Source organism: Somniosus microcephalus, unplaced genomic scaffold (assembly GCF_052327205.1).
Source record: "Somniosus microcephalus isolate GS21.2 unplaced genomic scaffold, FLI_Smic_1.0 scaffold39, whole genome shotgun sequence".
NCBI classification, from domain to species: Eukaryota; Metazoa; Chordata; class Chondrichthyes; order Squaliformes; family Somniosidae; genus Somniosus; species Somniosus microcephalus.
Window position 1 is genome coordinate 272,933 of NW_028225226.1, and position 19,400 is coordinate 292,332.

Genomic DNA, 19,400 nt, shown 5'->3' on the forward strand with positions numbered 1-19,400 from the left:
TCATAGTTCCTCACAAGGTGGGCTACTGAGCAATACAGGAAGGGCTAATGAACATCTTAATGCTCAAGTTAGCACGGGCCACGGAGTCTCTGATTCCAGTCTTGCACACGTTGCTAACTTTCAAATATTGCATTTTTGATACTGGCAATGAATTGATTGATAGCCGTGCCTGTGATTATTATGTCTGTGTATAATTGAGACACGGACTGCAGGAGTTGATTATAACAAGTCTTTAATGAATGGAAACAACATGGAAACTGAAACTACAGAAGCCTGCTAGGGCCTTTTATACAGGGGTGGTCACTGCCGGTTCTGCAGTCTGAGACCAGTTTTTCCCTTAAAGGTACATACACAACAATTCCTCCCCTTTTAGATAAACAGTACATAACATTCATTTAACAACTAAATTATAACTAATTACAATTACAATTACGGTTGCTAGATATATTCTCGAAAGAATTTAACAATTGCTTTTCCTTCGTGCAGCAGTGCCTTGCAAAGATTATACACATTTTACCTGGCAGGACTGCAATACAAGATGATATGAGCAGTGTGAAAAGAAGCAGAGATTTGAGAACCGATAGCCATCAAGGCAGCTGTGTGATTTGCTCAGAACCGAGGCTTAGCAGAGGGGCAAGTGGGCAAGCTGAAGTTAAGGATGAGACCAGGCCGAGACAAAGTATAATGGTGGAGACGGTAATGTTGTTGATTTTGAGAAAGAATGTAAAGCATGAATCAACAACGGTTCCATGGTGTAATGGTGAGCACACTGGAATGTGAAACCAGCAATCCGAGATCCAATCTTGGTGAAACTTGAATTTCTGTTGACCCAGCTGCTGGAAATTTGGGACATACAAGCTTGGCATCTGCATACCAACCACGTTTGCTGCCTGAATCAATGCCGGTTGATTTATTGTTCTCGACATCAGATAATAGGCTCAACCTCTCATTCCCATTTCCAAATAAGCGGGGCAGAAAGATGTGTGTTGTCCAGTGCTCCGTTTGACTGCACAGCAGATTGCTCAACATTTTCTTTGCAAGCTGCATTCGGCTGGCATAATTGTTGACATTGAAAGCAGTGCTTCTTGAAACGTAGGCTTTGCACTTCGAATTCTCGAAAAAAGTTAACAATTGCTTTTCTTTCATGCAGCATTGCCTTGCAAAGATTATAAACATTTTACCTGGCAGGACTGCAATACAATCTGCTCTGAGCTGTGTGAAAAAGAAGCAGAGACTGGGGAACCGATAGCCATCAAGGCAGCTGTGTGAATTGTTCAGAACCGAGGCTTAGCAGAGGGGCAAGTGGGCAAGCTGAAGTTAAGGATGTGCCCAGGCCGGGACAAAGTATAATGGTGGACACGGTAATGTTGTTGATTTTGAGAAAAGAATCTAATGAACTCTGCAGCAACGGTTCCATGGTGTAATGGTGCGCACTCTGGACTTTGAAACCAGCGATCCGTGTTCAAATCTCGGTGGAACCTGAATTCTTTTTGTCCCAGCTGCTGGAAATTTGGGACATACAAGGTGGCATCTGCATACCAACCACGGTTAGTGGACCGTTTGCTGCCTGAATCAATGGCGGTTGATTTATTGTTCTCGACATCAGATGATAGGTTCAATCTCTCATTCCCAGTTCCAAATAAGCAGGGCAGAAAGATGTGTGTTGTCCAGTACTTCGTTTGACAGCACAGCAGATTGCTCAACATTTTCTTTGCAAGCTGCATTCAGCTTGCATAATTGTTGAAATTGAAAGCAGTGCTTCTTGAAACGTAGGCATTGCACTTCGAATTCTCGAAAAAAGTTAACAATTGCTTTTCTTTCGTGCAGCATTGCCTTGCAAAGATTATACACATTTTACCTGGCAGGACTGCAATACCATCTGCTCGGAGCAGTGTGAAAAAGAAGCAGAGATTTGTGAACCGATAGCCATCAAGGAAGCTGTGTGATTTGCTCAGAACCGAGGCTTAGCAGAGGGGTAAGTGGGCAAGCTGAAGTTAAGGATGAGACCAGGCCGAGACAAAGTATAATGGTGGAGACGGTAATGTTGTTGATTTTGAGAAAGGAATCTAAGGAATCCTCCAGCAACGGTTCCATGGTGTAATGGTGAGCACTCTGTGCTTTGAATCCAGTGATCCGAGTTCAAATTTCGGTATAACCTGAATTCTTGTTCTCCCAGCTGCTGGAAATTTGGGACATACAAGGTGGCATCTGCATATCAACCACGGTTACTGGACTGTTTGCTGCCTGAATCAATGACGGTTGGTTTATTGTTCTCGACATCAGATGATAAGCTCAACCTCTCATTCCCAGTTCCAAATAAGCAGGGCATGAAAGATGTGTGCTGTCCAGTGCTTCGTTTGACTGCACAGCAGATTGCTCAACATTTTCTTTGCAAGCTGCATTCGGCTGGCATAATTGTTGAAATTGAAAGCAGTGCTTCTTGAAACGTAGGCATTGCACTTCGTATTCTCGAAAATAGTTAACAATTGCTTTTCTTTCGTGCAGCAGTGCTGTTGTATCCGTGTGTTAATGGAGACACAGAAGGCAGGAGTTGGTTTCACAGGTGTTTACTGAACAAAGTCTGGAGGTGAACTAACAGATACAAGACAATATACAGGCTTATATAGCCCGAGTGGCCATTACCAGCATTACAGTACACAGGGGGCACTTAAAGGCACATACACCACAATTCCTCCCCTTTTAGACAACCAGTACATAATATTTTAAGTAATCATTAATTAATATGTTACATGAACAATAATCTACACATTTGCTGCAGTTAATCAATTATAAGTCAGCCTCTCTGGAGGCTTCCTGATTCGGTCCGGATAAAGCCTCCGTGGTGTAGTAGTTTCTGGTGGTGTAGTAGGTTCTTTTGGCAAGGCTGATTCGGCTTGAATGCCAGTGTCAGGTTCATCTGGTTCCAGTATCACCGGATCGGAGGTAGATACTATGGGTATCTCTGCTTCATCATTAGGCGTATAGAGTTGTGGTGTAGGTTGTCCCTTTTCGGATGACTCTATGATCTGGTCAGCATGGCGCCTTATTATGCTTTCTCCAATGTCCACGGTATACTTCAGTGGTCCTAGTCATGTGCAAATAGTTCCAGGCTGCCATTTCTCGGTACGGTACTCCCGGGCCAAAACTTCTTGACCTATCTGGAAGGTTCTAGTTGGCCTTTCATTCATGCCTTGAAATTGTCCGTTCTCCACGTCCCTTCTGATGTTTGGCTTGATCAAATCCAGCCGGCATCTTAGGCTTCTATTGAAGAACATCAGAGTGGGAGTTTGGTTTGTAACCACATGTGTTGCATTCCTGTATGCAAACAAGAAGTTATCTACCTTATGCTGAAGTTTTATGTCTTCATTACCCATGGCCTTTATGGCCTTCTTGAAGGTCTGGACAAACCTTTCAGCCAATCCATTGGTGGCGGGATGGTATGGGGCGGACGTGTAATGCTTAACCCCATTGTTTTTTAAGAAATTCCTGAATTCTTCGGACACAAATTGCGGTCCATTATCAGAACAGATCTGTTCAGGCAGCCCATTCCTGGCAAATATGGTCCTTAATACTGTGATGGTTTTTTCCGTGGTGGTGGAGGACATCTTTATTACCTCCGGCCATTTGGAGTGTGCATCAACCGTGATTAAGAACATTGAGCCCATAAATGGACCAGCAAAGTCGATGTGTACCCTTTGCCATGGAGATGAGGGCCTCTCCCATGGATGTAGAGGGGCTTGTGGTGGGGCGTTTTGGACCTTCTGCCATCCTAGGCAGCTCTTGGTCACTTCATCGATGTCTCTATCGATACCTGGCCACCACACAAACGCTCTGGCTTGGTTCTTCATTTTCACTCCACCCAGATGCCCCTCGTGAAGCTCCTTTAGCACTTTATCCTGGAGTTTGGGTGGAATCACCACTCTGGATCCACACATCAAGGTTCCTCGGCACACTGACAGCTGTTCTCTTCTTTGCGAGAATGCTGGCAACAGTGGTTCGCCATGTGCTGGCCATCCCTTCACCGTTAAATCGTAGACTCGTGAGAGAGTCGGGTCATTTCTCGTTTCCTTTCCAATGGCAGAATTTGTTACTGGTAGACATTCCACTATGGTTGAGTGGAACATCTCCACTGGGTCTACTGTAGGTGCCTCTTCTACCATTGGCAATGGTAGGCGCGATAAACCGTCAGCATTCCCATGCTGTTTTGATCCTTTGTATTCTATGTCATATTGGTGTGCCCCAAGGAAAAGGGACCACCTCTGTAGCCTTTGCACTGTCATAATGGGAACACCCTTTTTAGGGTTGAATATGGAGATGAGGGGTTGATGGTCAGTCAACAAGGTAAATTTGTGTCTGTGTAGGTAATGGTTGAATTTCTTCACTCCCCATACCAGGCTGAGTGCTTCCCTGTCGATCTGGGCATAGTTACGCTCAGCTGAGTTCAATGAGCATGACGCAAAAGCTATCGGCCGCTCCGAGCCATCAGGGAATCTATGCGATAATACCGCTCCTACACCATAAGGGGATGCATCGCACGCCAGTCTGATTGGCAGTGATGGGTTGTAATGAGCCAAAACTTCCTTGGACGTGATCAAGCCTTTGCATTTATGGAAGGCACGTTTCCAATCTTCGCTCCATTTCCAAATTACTCCCGTTTGTAGCAGTTCGTTAAGAGGGTGCAGAAGAGTTGACAAGTTCGGTAAAAATTTATGATAGTAATTTATCAATCCCATGAACGACCTTAATTGTGAGACATTTTCAGGTGCTGGGGCTTTTATGACAGCTTCAATTTTTTCAGGTGACTTATGCAACCCTTCCTCGTTAATTATGTGGCCACAATATGATAGTTGTTTCTGGAAAAATTCGCACTTGGGGCGATTTGCTCATAGGCCCCGTTCTCTCAGCCTAGTGAGCACCTGATCCAAATTGGCAAGGTGCTCGTTGTCGTTTTCTCCTGTTACAAGGATGTCGTCTAGGTAGCATTGAGCCCCCGGAATCTCTTGGATGACTTGCTCCATATCTGTTTGCCAGATAGCTGGAGCTGATGCTACTCCGAAAACCAGTCGATTGTACTGGTACAGGCCTTTGTGTGTATTTATCGTGAGATTCTTTTTAGAGGCCTCTTCAACCTCCATCTGTAGATATGCCTGTGCCAAGTCAATTTTGGTAAAACGTTTCCCTCCGGATAGTGAGGCAAAAATATCTTCTACCTCGGAAGAGGATACTGTACCATGTGAAGGACCGGGTTTACAGTCACCTTGATGTCCCCACAGATGCGAATTTTTCTCTGTTCTTCAGATTTATCATTATTCAACGTTTTCTTCATGACCGGGACGATGGGTGTTGCCCACTCGCTCCAATCTATCTTGGATAATACGCCTGCCTTTTCCAAATTCTCCAGCTCTGCCTCGACTGCTGGCCGAATTGCGTATGGCACCGGCCTTGCCTTAAAAAACTTGGGAATTGCCGCATCTTCCACTTTTATTGAGGCGGTGATGCCTTTCAAGGTTCCTAGTATCTGTGGAAACACTTCCTTGGCGTTGGCCAAGATGTCTTTTAATCGTTCAGGTATGACATCATCGTCATTTTTTTTCTTACTGGTCACCGTCAGTGCCTGAATGGAGTGCCAGTCTAAACATATCTTCCTGATCCATTCACGTCCCAACAGCAGTGGATCACCATCTTGCAGAACGTATAAATACAACTTCTGTATTTCCTTGCCGTTGTATACAACAGGCACCCTTATTTTCCCTTTGGGGTATACTTTCTACCCCGTATATGTTATCAAGATAATGGATGTGTCTTTCAAAGGTATATGCGGAAATAGCTGCTCGTAATCCCGTCGACTTATGATGGTCAGAGCTGATCCTGTATCTAGCTCCATTTTAACTGGGGACACCGCTATCGTGAGGGTAACCCAAATCGTCTGGTAATCTTCTTTGGCAATTACATTATGTAATTTGAGACAGATTAGTCTCTTGTTTCCGGAGTTGCTATCGCTCTTCTGGTCTTCGGAGCTACTGTCCGTCATCATTTGTACCTTTCTTTACTTTTCCTTATTGACTTTTTTCCTGTCCGTGGATTTTTTTTGTGTCCAGATCGACATACACGTGCAATGTGTCCAATCTTTCCGCATTGCCTGCATGCTTTGTCCTTGAACCAGCAGTCCCTCTGGTCATGGGTGGATCTGCCGCAGCGATAACATCTCTCAAAACCCTGTGTCATTTCATGGGTGCCGAAGTCCTGTGGCTTTTGCTGTATCTCTGCAGCTCCTCTTGCGGCTGCTTCGTATGATACAGCCATACTGAAAGCCTTGTGCAGTGTCAAATCTTTTTCAGAAAGTAGCCTTTTCTGTGTTCCTTCACTTAGGAGACCGCAGACGAATTTGTCTCGAAGAGAATGTACCAGTCCTGTCCCGAATTGGCAGTGCTTTGATAGCTTCCTTAATTCGGTGAGGTAATCAGCGTTACTTTGATTCTTGTGCTGATTCCTCTTGAAGAATTTGAATCGTTCCGCTATCAGCAGCAGTGTTGGGTTTAAGTGCTCCTGTAGGGTATCAACAATGTCCTTAAAATTCTTGTCCTTTGGTTTGGCTGGAGTGACTAAGGTTCGTAACAGCCCGTATGTCCTTGCGCCCATTAGATTTAGAAGTACTGATGCCTTTTTATCATCTTCTATATCATTTGCTGTGCAATATACCTCCACTCTTTCCACATATGTGGTCCAATCCTCTGTATCGTTATCGATAGCATTAATATTGCCAGCCTTAGGCATCCTGAAAAAAAAATGGCGCCTCCCGCCCTTTCCTTTCTTCCCTGCAAAAAAAAAATGGCGCTTCCCGCGCTTTCCCGCCGCTGCTGCTGCTGACAACGCTGTTTTCCGTGGTTTTTATTTACAGGTGGAGACTCGTTCCCGCCAGACTCTCTGGGACATTTCCCTCCCTCTGCTTGGTCCAAACACCGACCTGCTTTGCAGCGCCGGCCGTCTCCCGAGTGCTCCCCCCCTCTCTCTCTGTTTGCGTCCGCATTCGCTGCTCGGCCCCGCTGCAGAACCAGCCGATGGAGCCCCAGCCCGCCGCCCAGGAAGGATTATTGCAGTACCTGCCACCAGCTGGGCTAGCTGGTGAAACCACAGATTTTTTTTTTTTTTTTTTTCTTTCTTGCCTTTCTTCGACTTTCGTCTGAGGATTCGATCTCCTTGAGGTGCTGCCGAACTGCAGGTAAGTCCGTTTCCAATTCGTCACCACTGTTGTATCCGTGTGTTAATGGAGACACGGAAGCCAGTATTTGGTTTCACAGGTGGTTACTGAACAAAGTCTGGAGGTGAACTAACAGATACAAGACAATATACAGGCTTATATAGCCCGAGTGGCCATTACCGGCATTACAGTACACAGGGGGCTCTTAAAGGCACATACACCACAAGTACCTTGCAAAGATTGTACACATTTTACCTAGCAGGACTGCAATACAAGCTGCTGTGAGCAGTGTGAAAAAGAAGCAGAGATTTGTGAACCGATAGCCATCAAGGCAGCTGTGTGATTTGCTCAGAACCGAGGCTTAGCAGAGGGGCAAGTGGACAAGCTGAATTAAGGATGAGACCAGGCCGAGACAAAGTATAATGGTGGAGACGGTAATGTTGTTGATTTTGAGAAAAGAATCTAATGAACTCTTCAGCAACGGTTCCATGGTGTAATGGTGAGCACTCTGGACACTAAATCCAGCGATCCGAGTTTAAATCTCCGTGGAACCTGAATTCTTGTTGACCCAGCTGCTGGAAATTTGGGACATACAAGCTTGGCATCTGCATACCAACCACGGTTACTGGACGGTTTGCTGCCTGAATCAATTGTAAGGGTTGGGGCTTCTTTAAACTAGTTTAAAGTAATTTTCCTGGTCTTGCAGCCTTTGCCTGCTCCTAGACCAATTCCAATAAAACCAATTTTAAAACAGTGGTTTCGAATCGCTACCCCACCTTCCAGTTCTGACTGCAGGGCTTATCATTATTGATATTAAAACAGACACGTAGTTTGGATGAGAGAAAAAAATCAAGTTTTATTAACTAAAAGATCTACAATCAAAATATCAAACGATACCACATGAACACAGTAATTACAGTAAATAAAACTATATAACAGGGGGTGGCAGACGGCGAAAACGAGGGATACGATGGCTACAATGTTATTTAAACAATCTTAGCAATACCCTTAAATCACCACCACTTAACTCCTGCTAGGTTGCCTTGTTGAGGAGTCAGAAACTCTGCTCACCTGTGATCCAGCGAAGTAAGAGGCCAGATAGCTTGTCAGCAGCTATCTTTATACCTGGTCAGGTACTGCTGTACTGCCCTGCAAGGGCTGTGTGCAAAATTCCCCGCCCAAAGAGTCCAATACACAAGAGAAAGCTGTGATTGGCTAACTCAAAGTGGTTAGACTGGGTTAATGTGTCTTCCGGAGCTCCCTGGGCTGAAACAAAAGAGAATGCAACAGCCCTATTGACCAGAATGCTAAGTGATTTAGACCCATTCAATTGTTCAACGTTTCCCATTCAAGGTACAAAAGTCTCTCCTGCAGTTTAGATGTATCCACTCGATATACAAACAAATGCTAATAGCATTCAAATGCTTTGTAAACAAAGCATTGTCCTTTGTCTTCGGCCATGTAGTGACAGCCATTTTTATTCCTGGAAATTTTAAAGCAAAACGCCCAGGGATTCTTTAATCAAAAAAATTGATCTTGAGAACTGTAAATTATTGCAAATTCTTACAGAACGCCCTTGGATACTTCCAGCTTGCTTGTAGTATCCTCTTGAAGAAATGAGCAATAATTTCTGACCACTCACAAACAACCATCCCCTGTATTTACCTAATAGCTATCTGCCACTGATCCCCGTCCCGTCTATTCCCCTTAAATTCAAGAAAAAACTATGGTACGGTGGGCATCTTACAGATACTTCAGTTCTCAATAAGGGGTCTCATACCCCTACACGCTTGTAAAATTATACAGTGTAAACCAAGCTTACAGTCACTTTTTTTTAACATAAGTTATTACAAAATGTTGCAATCTTAGTTATGCAATGTAATCAAAATGATCCCAAGCACGGAGAGGGTCCTACGCCTCTGCTCAACTTGGAGTTGTCACAAACTGGTCCCAAGCACGGAGAGGAGCCTACGCCTCTGCTCAACTTGGGGCTGCAACACAAAATACAAAAAAATCATTAAACAACATGCTTAAATGAATCCCGATGATCACGTGCCGATGATGGGTCACGAGATTCGAGTGGGCATTGCTCCTCTCACTCGGGCAGTAAAAGTGCCTTCCACCCCGCTTTGATCGTCTTAAACTTTAAAACAGGCAGAATGGATTTACCGACCAGCCTGCTCCGCCAGTCCCGAACCGTTCCCTTGTCCCTTTGTGGAGGCGGGGTACTCCTCACGTTTAAAATTAACTTGGCACAGTCCGAGACTGGGGTGTATGGGATCTCATGACTCCCAGTCCCTCCCCCTCCCATCTTCCCTCCACTGGCTGCAGAAAATGATGGGTGGCTGTGTGGCGGCTCTCCCTGGCCCCACACTGATCCGGCCACCCACTCATCCTTCCCAGCCACACTTATCCTCTTTGCCTGTGGGCCCCCGGGTGAGTTCCTCCCTCTCCCGACAGCACCCACGTGACTCTTGGGTCTCCCCCTCCTCTATACGATCTTTACCGGGCCATCACCACCCACCACCGAGGAACGCGTCGCGATCACCAGGTGCCCACGCTTCCCCATCATGACTCCTCAACAGCGAGGTCTCCCGCAAGTGAACTTCGGTCAGGATAGTGCTGGGTTGGGGGCCGTGCCCCACCCAGCTGGGGCCATCTCCTCCCCGTAGGGGGAGTAGGTATATTCCTCCGGACTCTGTCCGGTTTTTCCCGAAGATCGCTGCGGGGTCTCCTGGATGATCCCCAACATTCCGTATCTTCATTCGATGTCCAGCTTGGGCTGGGCGAACATGGCTGCTTTATTTTCCCATCTCCTGCAAAAACTTAAAAGGGACATGCAGCCAGGTCTCACTGACTACTGCCTTAGCTGGAGACATGGTCGTGTCCCTCGACCTCGAACCAAAAATACAAACATTTGGCACACATGTAAACTTAAACTCTTTGCACTTTAACTTAAAACTAGTTAAATCAACAAAACTTAAAATACACCTTAAAAGCACGATATATACACACACATAACTATAATACAGATGCCGCCCATCTCCGAACGGCCAGACTAATCTCTGGCACTGTCACAGATTGCTGCTGGCTGCAGCGAAACTGGACTGCCTCCTGTCTCTGGTCCCTCGCAGCTTATGGCTGTTGAGTGTGGGCCTCTGTTCTCTGGCTACTCCCTGGCTCGGGAGACCACCCTACTCCACTGTAAAGTGCGTGACCATGCTTTCTTAGGCTGGGGCACCCGCTGAGACCTTCTGAGGGGTGTCTCTCTGGGGAAACATTGGCTGGCGGACCCTGAGCTTGGGTCACAGCCCCAGCTGGCTGGGAACCTTCTCCCCCATGTCCAAATAGCCCGCACTGTATAATGTACCTGGCAGCCTGCCGGTGCAAATCTCTCTCTGGGTTTGTCTGCTCTTCCCTGCCTACTCCTGCGCTGGGGGCAGGTATACTCTCACCACCCGCTGCTGGTGGCTGGAAAGTTTCCTCCCCATGTTTAAAACCTGGTGTCAGCCCCCTCCCTATGTCTCCTGCAAGAGGGATTGCTATCCATGCCCCCGCAGGGTCCCACTTCATGTGGGGGACCACTCTAGAAGCGGGCTGGGAAGCTGGTCCCTTTAAACAGGCCACAGTGCCTGTCTTTACAGGCGGTGAACTTGAACTTGCATGGACAGCAAACTCATGTTTCCTCACCCAGGTGGCTTTAACTGGGAAATTTTGGACCTGCTTTTTTTCTGAGGCCAAAACTATCCCCTGTGTGCCTCCCTTGTCCCGGATTTCTGCCACTGGACCTGCTCTACAGGGGTCCCAGAACTCTCCTTCCCTGTTCCCTGGCTTTAGCAGCTTACTCTGAACATGAATGGCTCCTCCCCCCACACAAGCCACAGTGCTTGCCTGTGAACTCGAAATTGGTGTGGGCTGAGGATTCCTATTCTCAGGCTCACTCCTCACGGGTGGACCGCACCTCCATTGTTGGAGGGGGTACACTGGTCCTGGTCCCCGCCTGCCTAGCGGGACCTGCTGGTATTCTCCTACCACCCCATTGTCCACCCCTCCTCGCTGCCAGGGCTCCTCAGAACTCGGAGCTGTGGGCTGCAGGCTTGGGATCTCTAAATCCCTATCCAGCCCCGTTATGGATGCTGCCTGTGGGATGGTTTCACTAAACCTTTGGGCGCAGGCCAGCTTATAAGCTGTCCTTACTTCCCTAAACCTTTACTCCTGCTCTTATACTTCTGAGATGAGGCGGGCATTCTATTTCCGCAGTCTCATCTCACTTTTCCTGGTCTCAGTGACTTCCTGCACCAGGCGCTCTTTAAATGCCTGGCATGTCTCAAACTGGGACTCCCGATTCTTGGCCTCTTTAAACTCCTCCTGCTCTCCCATCTCACCCTTCCTAGCCCAGCCACCTATACCCCGATAGGTCAGCTTACACACTGCCACTACCTTCCGTAGGGCTGCCCACAGACTGAAAGCAAGAAAGACAATAACTGATGCTTTCTCTAGATCCAGACCACTCATCATATCAAAAACGGCCTGCAGTCCTGCCCGCGGTCGCCATTGTAAGGGTTGGGGCTTCTTTAAACTGGATTAAAGTAATTTTCCTAGTCTTGCAGCCTATGCCTGCACTCAACCAACTCCAATAAAACAAATTTTAAAACAGCGGTTTCGAATCGCGACCCCATCTTCCAGTTCTGACTGCAGGGCTTATAATTATTGATATTAAAACAGACACGTAGTTTGGATGAGAGAAAAAAATCAAGTTTTATTAACTAAAAGAAACTATCATCAAAATATCAAACGATACCGCACGAACACAGTAATTACAGTAAAACAATATAACAGGGGGTTGCAGACAGCGAAAACAAGGGATACGATGGCTACAATGTTATTTAAACGATCTTAGCAATGCCCTTAAATCACCACCCCTTAACTCCTGCTAGGTTGCCTTGTTTAAGAGTCAGAAACACTGCTCACCTGTGGTCCAGCGAAGTAAGAGAGAGAGATAGCTTCTCAGCAGCTATCTTTATACCTGGTCAGGTCCTGCTGTTCTGCCCTGCAAGGGCTGTGTGCAAAATTCCCCGCCCAAAGAGTCCAATACACAAGAGAAATCTGTGATTGGCTAACTCAAAGTGGTTAGACTGGGTTAATGTGTCTGCCGGAGCTCCCTGGGCTGAAACAATAGAGAATGCAACAGCCCTATTGTCCAGAATGCTAAGTGATTTAGACCCATTCAATTGTTAAACGTTTCCAATTCAAGGTACAAAAGTCTCTTCTGCAGTTTAGATGTATCCACTCGATATACAAACAAATGCTAATAGCATTCAATTGCTTTGTAAACAAAGCATTGTCCTTTGTCTTCGGCCATGTGGTGACAGCCATTTTTATCCCTGGAAATTTAAATGCACAACGCCCAGGTATTCTTTAATCAAAAAAATTGATCTTCAGAACTGTAAATTATTGCGGATTCTTACACAATGACGGTTGATTTATTGTTCTCGACATCAGATGATAGGCTCAACCTCTCATTCCCAGTTCCAAGTAAGCGGGGCAGAAAGATGTGTGTTGTCCAGTGCTTCGTTTGACTGCACAGCAGATTGCTCAACATTTTCTTTGCAAGCTGCATTCGGCTGGCATAATTGTTGAAATTGAAAGCAGTGCTTCTTGAAACGTAGGCATTGCACTTCGTATTCTCGACAAAAGTTAACAATTGCTTTTCTTTCGTGCAACAGTGCCTTCCAAAGATTATACACATTTTACCTGGTAGGACTGCAATACAAGCTGCTATGAGCAGTGTGAAAAAGAAGCACAGATTTGTGAACCGATTTCCATCAAGGCAGCTGTGTGATTTGCTCAGAACCGAGGCTTAGCAGAGGGGCAAGTGGGCAAGCTGAAGTTAAGGATGAGACCAGGCCGAGACAAAGTATAATGGTGGAGACGGTAATGTTGTTGATTTTGAGAAAAGAATCAAATTAATTCTTCAGCAACCGTTCCATGGTGTAATGGTGAGCACTCTGGGCTCTGAATCCAGTGATCTGAGTGCAAATCTCGGTGGAACCTGAATTCTTGTTGTCCCAGCTGCTGGAAATTTGGGACATACAAGGTGGCATCTGCATACCAACCACGGTTACTGGACCGTTTGCTGCCTGAATCAATGGCGGTTGATTTATTGTTCTCGACATCAGATGATAGGCTCAACCTCTCATTCTCAGTTCCAAATAAGCGGGGCAGAAAGATGTGTGTTGTCCAGTGCTTCGTTTGACTGCACAGCAGATTGCTCAACATTTTCTTTGCAAGCTGCATTCGGCTGTCTTCATTGTTGAAATTGAAATCAGTGCTTCTTGAAACGTAGGCATTGCCCTTCGTATTCACGAAAAAAGTTAACAATTGCTTTTCTTTCGTGCAGCATTGCCTTGCAAAGATTATACACATTTTACCTGGCAGGACTGCAATACAATCTGCTCTAAGCAGTGTGAAAAAGAAGCAGAGATTTGTGAACAGATATCCATCAAGGCAGCTGTGCGATTTGCTCAGGACCGAGGCTTAGCAGAGGGGCAAGTGGGCAAGCTGAAGTTAAGGATGAGACCAGGCCGAGACAAAGTATAATGGTGGAGATGGTAATGTTGTTGATTTTGAGAAAATAATCTAATAACTGGTTCAGCAACGGTTCCATGGTGTAATGGTGAGCACTCTGGCCTCTGAATCCAACGATCTGAGTTCAAATTACAATGAAGCCTGTATTCTTGTTGTCCCAGCTGCTGGAAATTTGGGACATACTGTAAGAATTCGCAATAATTTACAGTTCTGAAGATCAATTTTTTTTGATTAAAGAATCCCTGGGCTTTGTGCTTATAAATTTCCAGGGATAAAATTGGCGGTCACAACATGGCTGAAGACAAAGGACAATGCTTTGTTTCCAACGCAATTGAATGCTATTAGCATTTGTTTGTATATCGAGTGGATACATGTAAACTGCAAAAGAGACTTTTGTACCTTGAATGGGAAATGTTTAACAATTGAATGGGTTTTAAATCACCCAGCACTGGACAATAGGGCTGTTGCATTATTTTGTTCCAGCCCAGGGAGCTCCGGAAGACACATTAACCCAGTCTAACCACTTTGAGTTAGCCAATCACAGCTTTCTCTTGTGTATTGGACCCTTTGGGTGGGGAACTTTGCTCACAGCCCTTGCAAGGCAGAACAGCAGGGGCCTCACCAGGTATAAAGATAGCGGCTGAGAAGCTATCTCTCTCTCTTACTTCGCTGGACCAAAGGTGAGCAGGGTGTTCTGACTCCTCAACAAGGTAACCTAGCAGGAGTTTGGGGTGCTGATTTGAGGGTAATTGCTAAGCTTGTTTAAATAACATTGTAGTTATCTTATCCCTTGTTTTCGCCGTCTGCAACCCCCCTGTTATATAGTTTTAATGTAATTAATGTGTTTGTGTGGTATAGTTTATTCTTTGGATTGTAGTTTATTTAGTTAATAAAACTTGATTTTTTTCTCACATCCAAACGACATGTTCCGTTTTAATATCATTAATTATCAGTTCCTCCACTCAGAACTAAAGGAGGGTTAGCGATTCGGAACCGTTGTTTTAAAATTGGTTTTATTGGAATTGGTCTGATGGCAGGCAAAGGCTGCAAGACCAGGAAATTTACTTTAAACCAGTTTAAAGAAGCCCCCAACACTTACAGTACAAGCTTGGCATCTGCATACCACCCACGGTTACTGGATTGTTTGCTGCCTGAATCAATGATGGTTGATTTATTGTTGTCCCGGCTGCTGGAAATTTGGGACATACGAGCTTGGCATCTGCATACCAACCACGGTTACTGGACCGTTTGCTTCCTGAATCAATGATGGTTGATTTATTGTTCTCGACATCAGATGATAGGCTTACCCTCTCATTCCCAGTTCCAAATAAGCGGGGCAGAAAGATGTGTGTTGTCCAGTGCGTCGTTTGACTGCAAAGCAGATTGCTCAACATTTTCTTTGCAAGCTGCATTCGGCTGGCATAATTGTTGAAATTGAAAGCAGTGCTTCTTGAAATGTAGGCATTGCACTTCGTGTTCTCGAAAAAAGTTAACAATAGCTTTTCTTTCGTGCAGCAGTGCCTTGCAAAGATTATACACATTTTACCTGGCAGGACTGCAATACAAGCTGCTGTGAACAGTGTGAAAAAGAAGCAGAGATTTGTGAACCGATAGCCATCAAGGCAGCTGTGTGATTTGCTCAGAACCGAGGCTCAGCAGAGGGGCAAGTGGGCAAGCTGAAGTTAAGGATGTGACCAGGCCGAGACAAAGTATAATGGTGGAGACGGTAACTTTGTTGATTTTGAGAAAAGAATCTAATGAATTCTTCAGCAAAGGTTCCATGGTGTAATGGTGAGCACTCTGGACTCTGAATCCAGCGATCCGAGTTCAAATCTCGGTGGAACCTAAGTTCTTGTCCCAGCTGCTGGAAATTTGGGACATACGAGCTTGGCATCTGCATACCAACCACGGTTACTGGACCGTTTGCTGCCTGAATCAATGATGGCTGATTTATTGTGCTCGACATCAGATGATAGGCTTAACCTCTCATTCCCAGTTCCAAATAAGCGGGGCAAGAAAGATGTGTGTTTTCCAGTGCTTCGTTTGACTGCACAGCAGATTGCTCAACATTTTCTTTGCAAGCTGCATTCGGCTGGCATAATTGTTGAAATTGAAAGCAGTTCTTCTTGAAATGTAGGCATTGCACTTCGTATTCCCGAAAAAAGTTAACAATAGCTTTACTTTCCTGCAGCAGTGCCTTGCAAAGATTATACTCATTTTACCTGGCAGGACAGCAATACAAACTGCTATGAGCAGTGTGAAAAAGAAGCAGAGATTTGTGAACCGATAGCCATCAAGGCAGCTGTGTGATTTGCTCAGAACCGAGGTTTAGCAGAGGGGCAAGTGGGCAAGCTGAAGTTATGGATGAGACCAGGCCGAGACAAAGTGCAATGGTGGAGAAGGTAATATTGTCGATTTTGAGAAAAGAATCTGAAGAATTTGTCAGCAATGGGTCCATGGTGTAATGGTGAGCACTCTGGACTCTGAATCTAGTAATCTGAGTTCGCATCTCGATGGAACCTGAATTTTTGTCCCAGCTGCTGGAAATTTGGGACATACAAGCTTGGCATCTGCATACCAACCACGGTTACTGGACCGTTTGCTGCCTGAATCAATGATGGTTGATTTATTCTTCTCGACATCAGATGATAGGCTCAACCTCTCATTCCCAGTTCCAAATAAGCGGGGCAGAAAGATGTGTATTGTCCAGTGCTTCGATTGACTGCACAGCAGATTGCTCAACATTTTCTTTGCAAGCTGCATTCGGCTGGCAAAATATTTGAAATTGAAAGCAGTGTTTCTTGAAACGTACGCATTGCACTTCGTACTCTCGAAAAAAGTTAACAATTGCTTTTCTTTCGTGCAGCAGTGCCTTGCAAAGATTATAAACATTTTACCTGGCAGGACTGCAATACAAGCTGCTATGAGCAGTGTGAAAAAGAAGCAGAGATTTGTGAACCGATTGCCATCAAGGCAGCTGTGTGATTTGCTCAGAACCGAGGCTTAGCAGAGGGGTAAGTGGGCAAGCTGAAGTTAAGGATGAGACCAGGCCGAGACAAAGTATAATGGTGGAGACGGTAATATTGTTGATTTTGAGAAAAGAATCTAATGAACTCTTCAGCAACGGTTTGATCACCGCATGGGCCATCAGAATATTTTCATCATTTTACGGTGTTTCATAACATTTGAAATATAAAATTTGTAAGGGAACAAATCCAAACCGTATCTCACGGGGGAATTATTTGGATGAACATCCATTGCACCTTTGACACCAGGGTGGAGAGAGACATAGACCATAGAATCATAGATTGATACGGCACAGAAGGAGGCCATTCGGCCCATCAAGTCTGCACTGTTAGATTGAAAGAGCTCTCCAATTAGTCCCACTCACCTGCTCTTTCCTCACAGCCCTCCAAATTTCTCCTTATCAATATTCCCCTTTTGAAAGTTACTATTGAATCTGCTTCCACCGCCCATTCAGGCAGCGCATTCCCAATCAGAATAACTCACAGCGTAAAAAAATTCTCCTCTTCTCCCCTCTGGTTCTTTTGCCGGTTATCCTCAATTGGTGTCCTCTGGTTACCAACCCTCCTGCCACTGGAAACAGTGTCTCCTTATTTACTCTATCAAAACCCCTTGAAATTTTGAAAATCTCTATTAAACTTCCTCTTAACCGTCTGAGGAAAAGAATCCCAGCTTCTCCAGTCTCTCCACATAACTGAAGTCTCTCATCCCTGGGACCACTCTGAGACTTCAAACCGAGGCTCTCGCTCTATGTGTCTGTTGCTCTCTCTTTTTCTCTATCTGTCTCTCTCTCTGTCTATTGCTCTTTCTATGTCCGTCTCTTTCTCACTCTATTCACAGCTGGACTGTTACTCTGACAGATTCTGTATATGTTAATATAGTTATGAAAGATGTCATGCGTGAGACCGATGGTTCAATTCCCCGACAGGGCAGATGATTTTTAACATCCCCCATTATAAACCGTTGGACATCACCTTAAAATGCTCCTTTTTGAACAGAAAAAAATAACTAAATGAATTTTAAAAGATGTACTGGCATATGAAGAAATGTATAACAATTTCATGCAACATTTCCTCATTAGCATAGTTTCCCTCTCCCTTTTGTGTGGGGCACGGAGGAGGGAGAGAGGGACAGAGCAAATGAGATTAACAGGGTTACGCACAAATCGCTGGGGTTTGGGACTAAGCACGACTTCTCTTTCAAAGAGACAACACAGGCACGACGGGCCGAATGGCCTCCCAATGTAATGCAAGCCTCCATCAATCAATGAAACTCAGATGGATATCTGAGACATACACACACAAAGAGACACTTGTCTGTGTCTGTGTGTGTTTGAGCATTTGCCACAAACACTGCATAACTACTTCCTCTACCACGTCCTTGATAGTATAATGGTGAGTATTCAATACCCCGACAGCTTCTCTCTGTATGTTTCATAGAAACATAGAAGATCGGAGCACGAGTAGGCCATTCGGCCCCTCGAGCCCGCTCTGTCATTTAATGAGATCATGGCTGATCATCCAAATTCAGTACCCTGTCGCTGCTTTCTCCCCATATACCTTGATCCCTTTAGCCTCAAGAAATATATCCAACTCCTTCTTGAATATATTTAATGAATGTGCCTCAACTGCCCCGTGTGGCAGAGAATTCCATAGGTTCACCACTCTCTGGGTGAAGAAATTCCTCCTCATCTCAGTCCTAATTGGCTTACCCACTATGCTTAGTCTATGACCACTGGCTCTGGAATCCCCCGCCATTGGGAACATGCTTCCTGCATCTAGTTTGTCTAGTCCTGTTAAAATTTTACAAGTTTCAATGAGATCCCCTCATTCTTCTTAACTCTAGCGAATATAAGCCTAATCAACCCAATCTCTCCTCATACGTCTTTCCTGCCATCCCAGGTATCTGTCTGGTGAATCGTTGCTGCACTCTCCATGGCAAGAACATCCTTCCTCAGATAAGGCGACCAAAATGGCACACAATACTCAAGGTTTTTCTCTCTGTCTCTTAGAAAAGCACAGACGGAAATAGATTTCAAGTGGATGCCTACCCGCAACTGGTGCTGTGGTTTCCTGAACACGTCTTTTGTATTCTCACCTGAAAAATGTCATTTTGTACCAAAAGTTTGCCTGGCGTGGAAGTAATCTGAATTTCACAAAATACACTTCCTTGCCTTCTGCACAATGCCTGCTGTTTCAAAGTCATCAGGAAATGACTTGACCTTTCTATCAACATTTGGAACAAGACACTTTACATGTTGCCTTCATTTAACTGCAGCTGACAGTGTCAGAACAGTCACAGTTATCAATAGTCTTCCATGTATCTTCTTTCCCACTACATCTCCCTAACAAACTTAGCTGATCAGAGCACGGCTATCAATCAATTTATTGCCAGTGAGAAAAATGCAACATTTGAAACTTAGCAACGTGTGCAAGACTGGAATCAGAGAGTGCCTGGGCAGTGATAACTAAACCTGAGCATTAAGATTTTCATTAGGCCTGAGCCCTTCCTGTATTGCTCAGTAGCCCACTGAGTGAGAAACTGAGAGACAACAGGCCGGGCATGGAGCCTGGGCATTTTCAGTTCTGTG

General features: G+C 45.2%; 1 non-coding gene across 1 annotated transcript; it reads left to right on the forward strand.

Annotated features, from left to right (window-relative positions):
* Positions 1 to 15,560: 15,560 nt before the first annotated feature.
* On the forward strand, positions 15,561 to 15,632 carry trnaq-cug (transfer RNA glutamine (anticodon CUG)). Its single transcript has one exon. It is a non-coding gene; the product is annotated as a tRNA-Gln (tRNA).
* Positions 15,633 to 19,400: the final 3,768 nt, after the last annotated feature.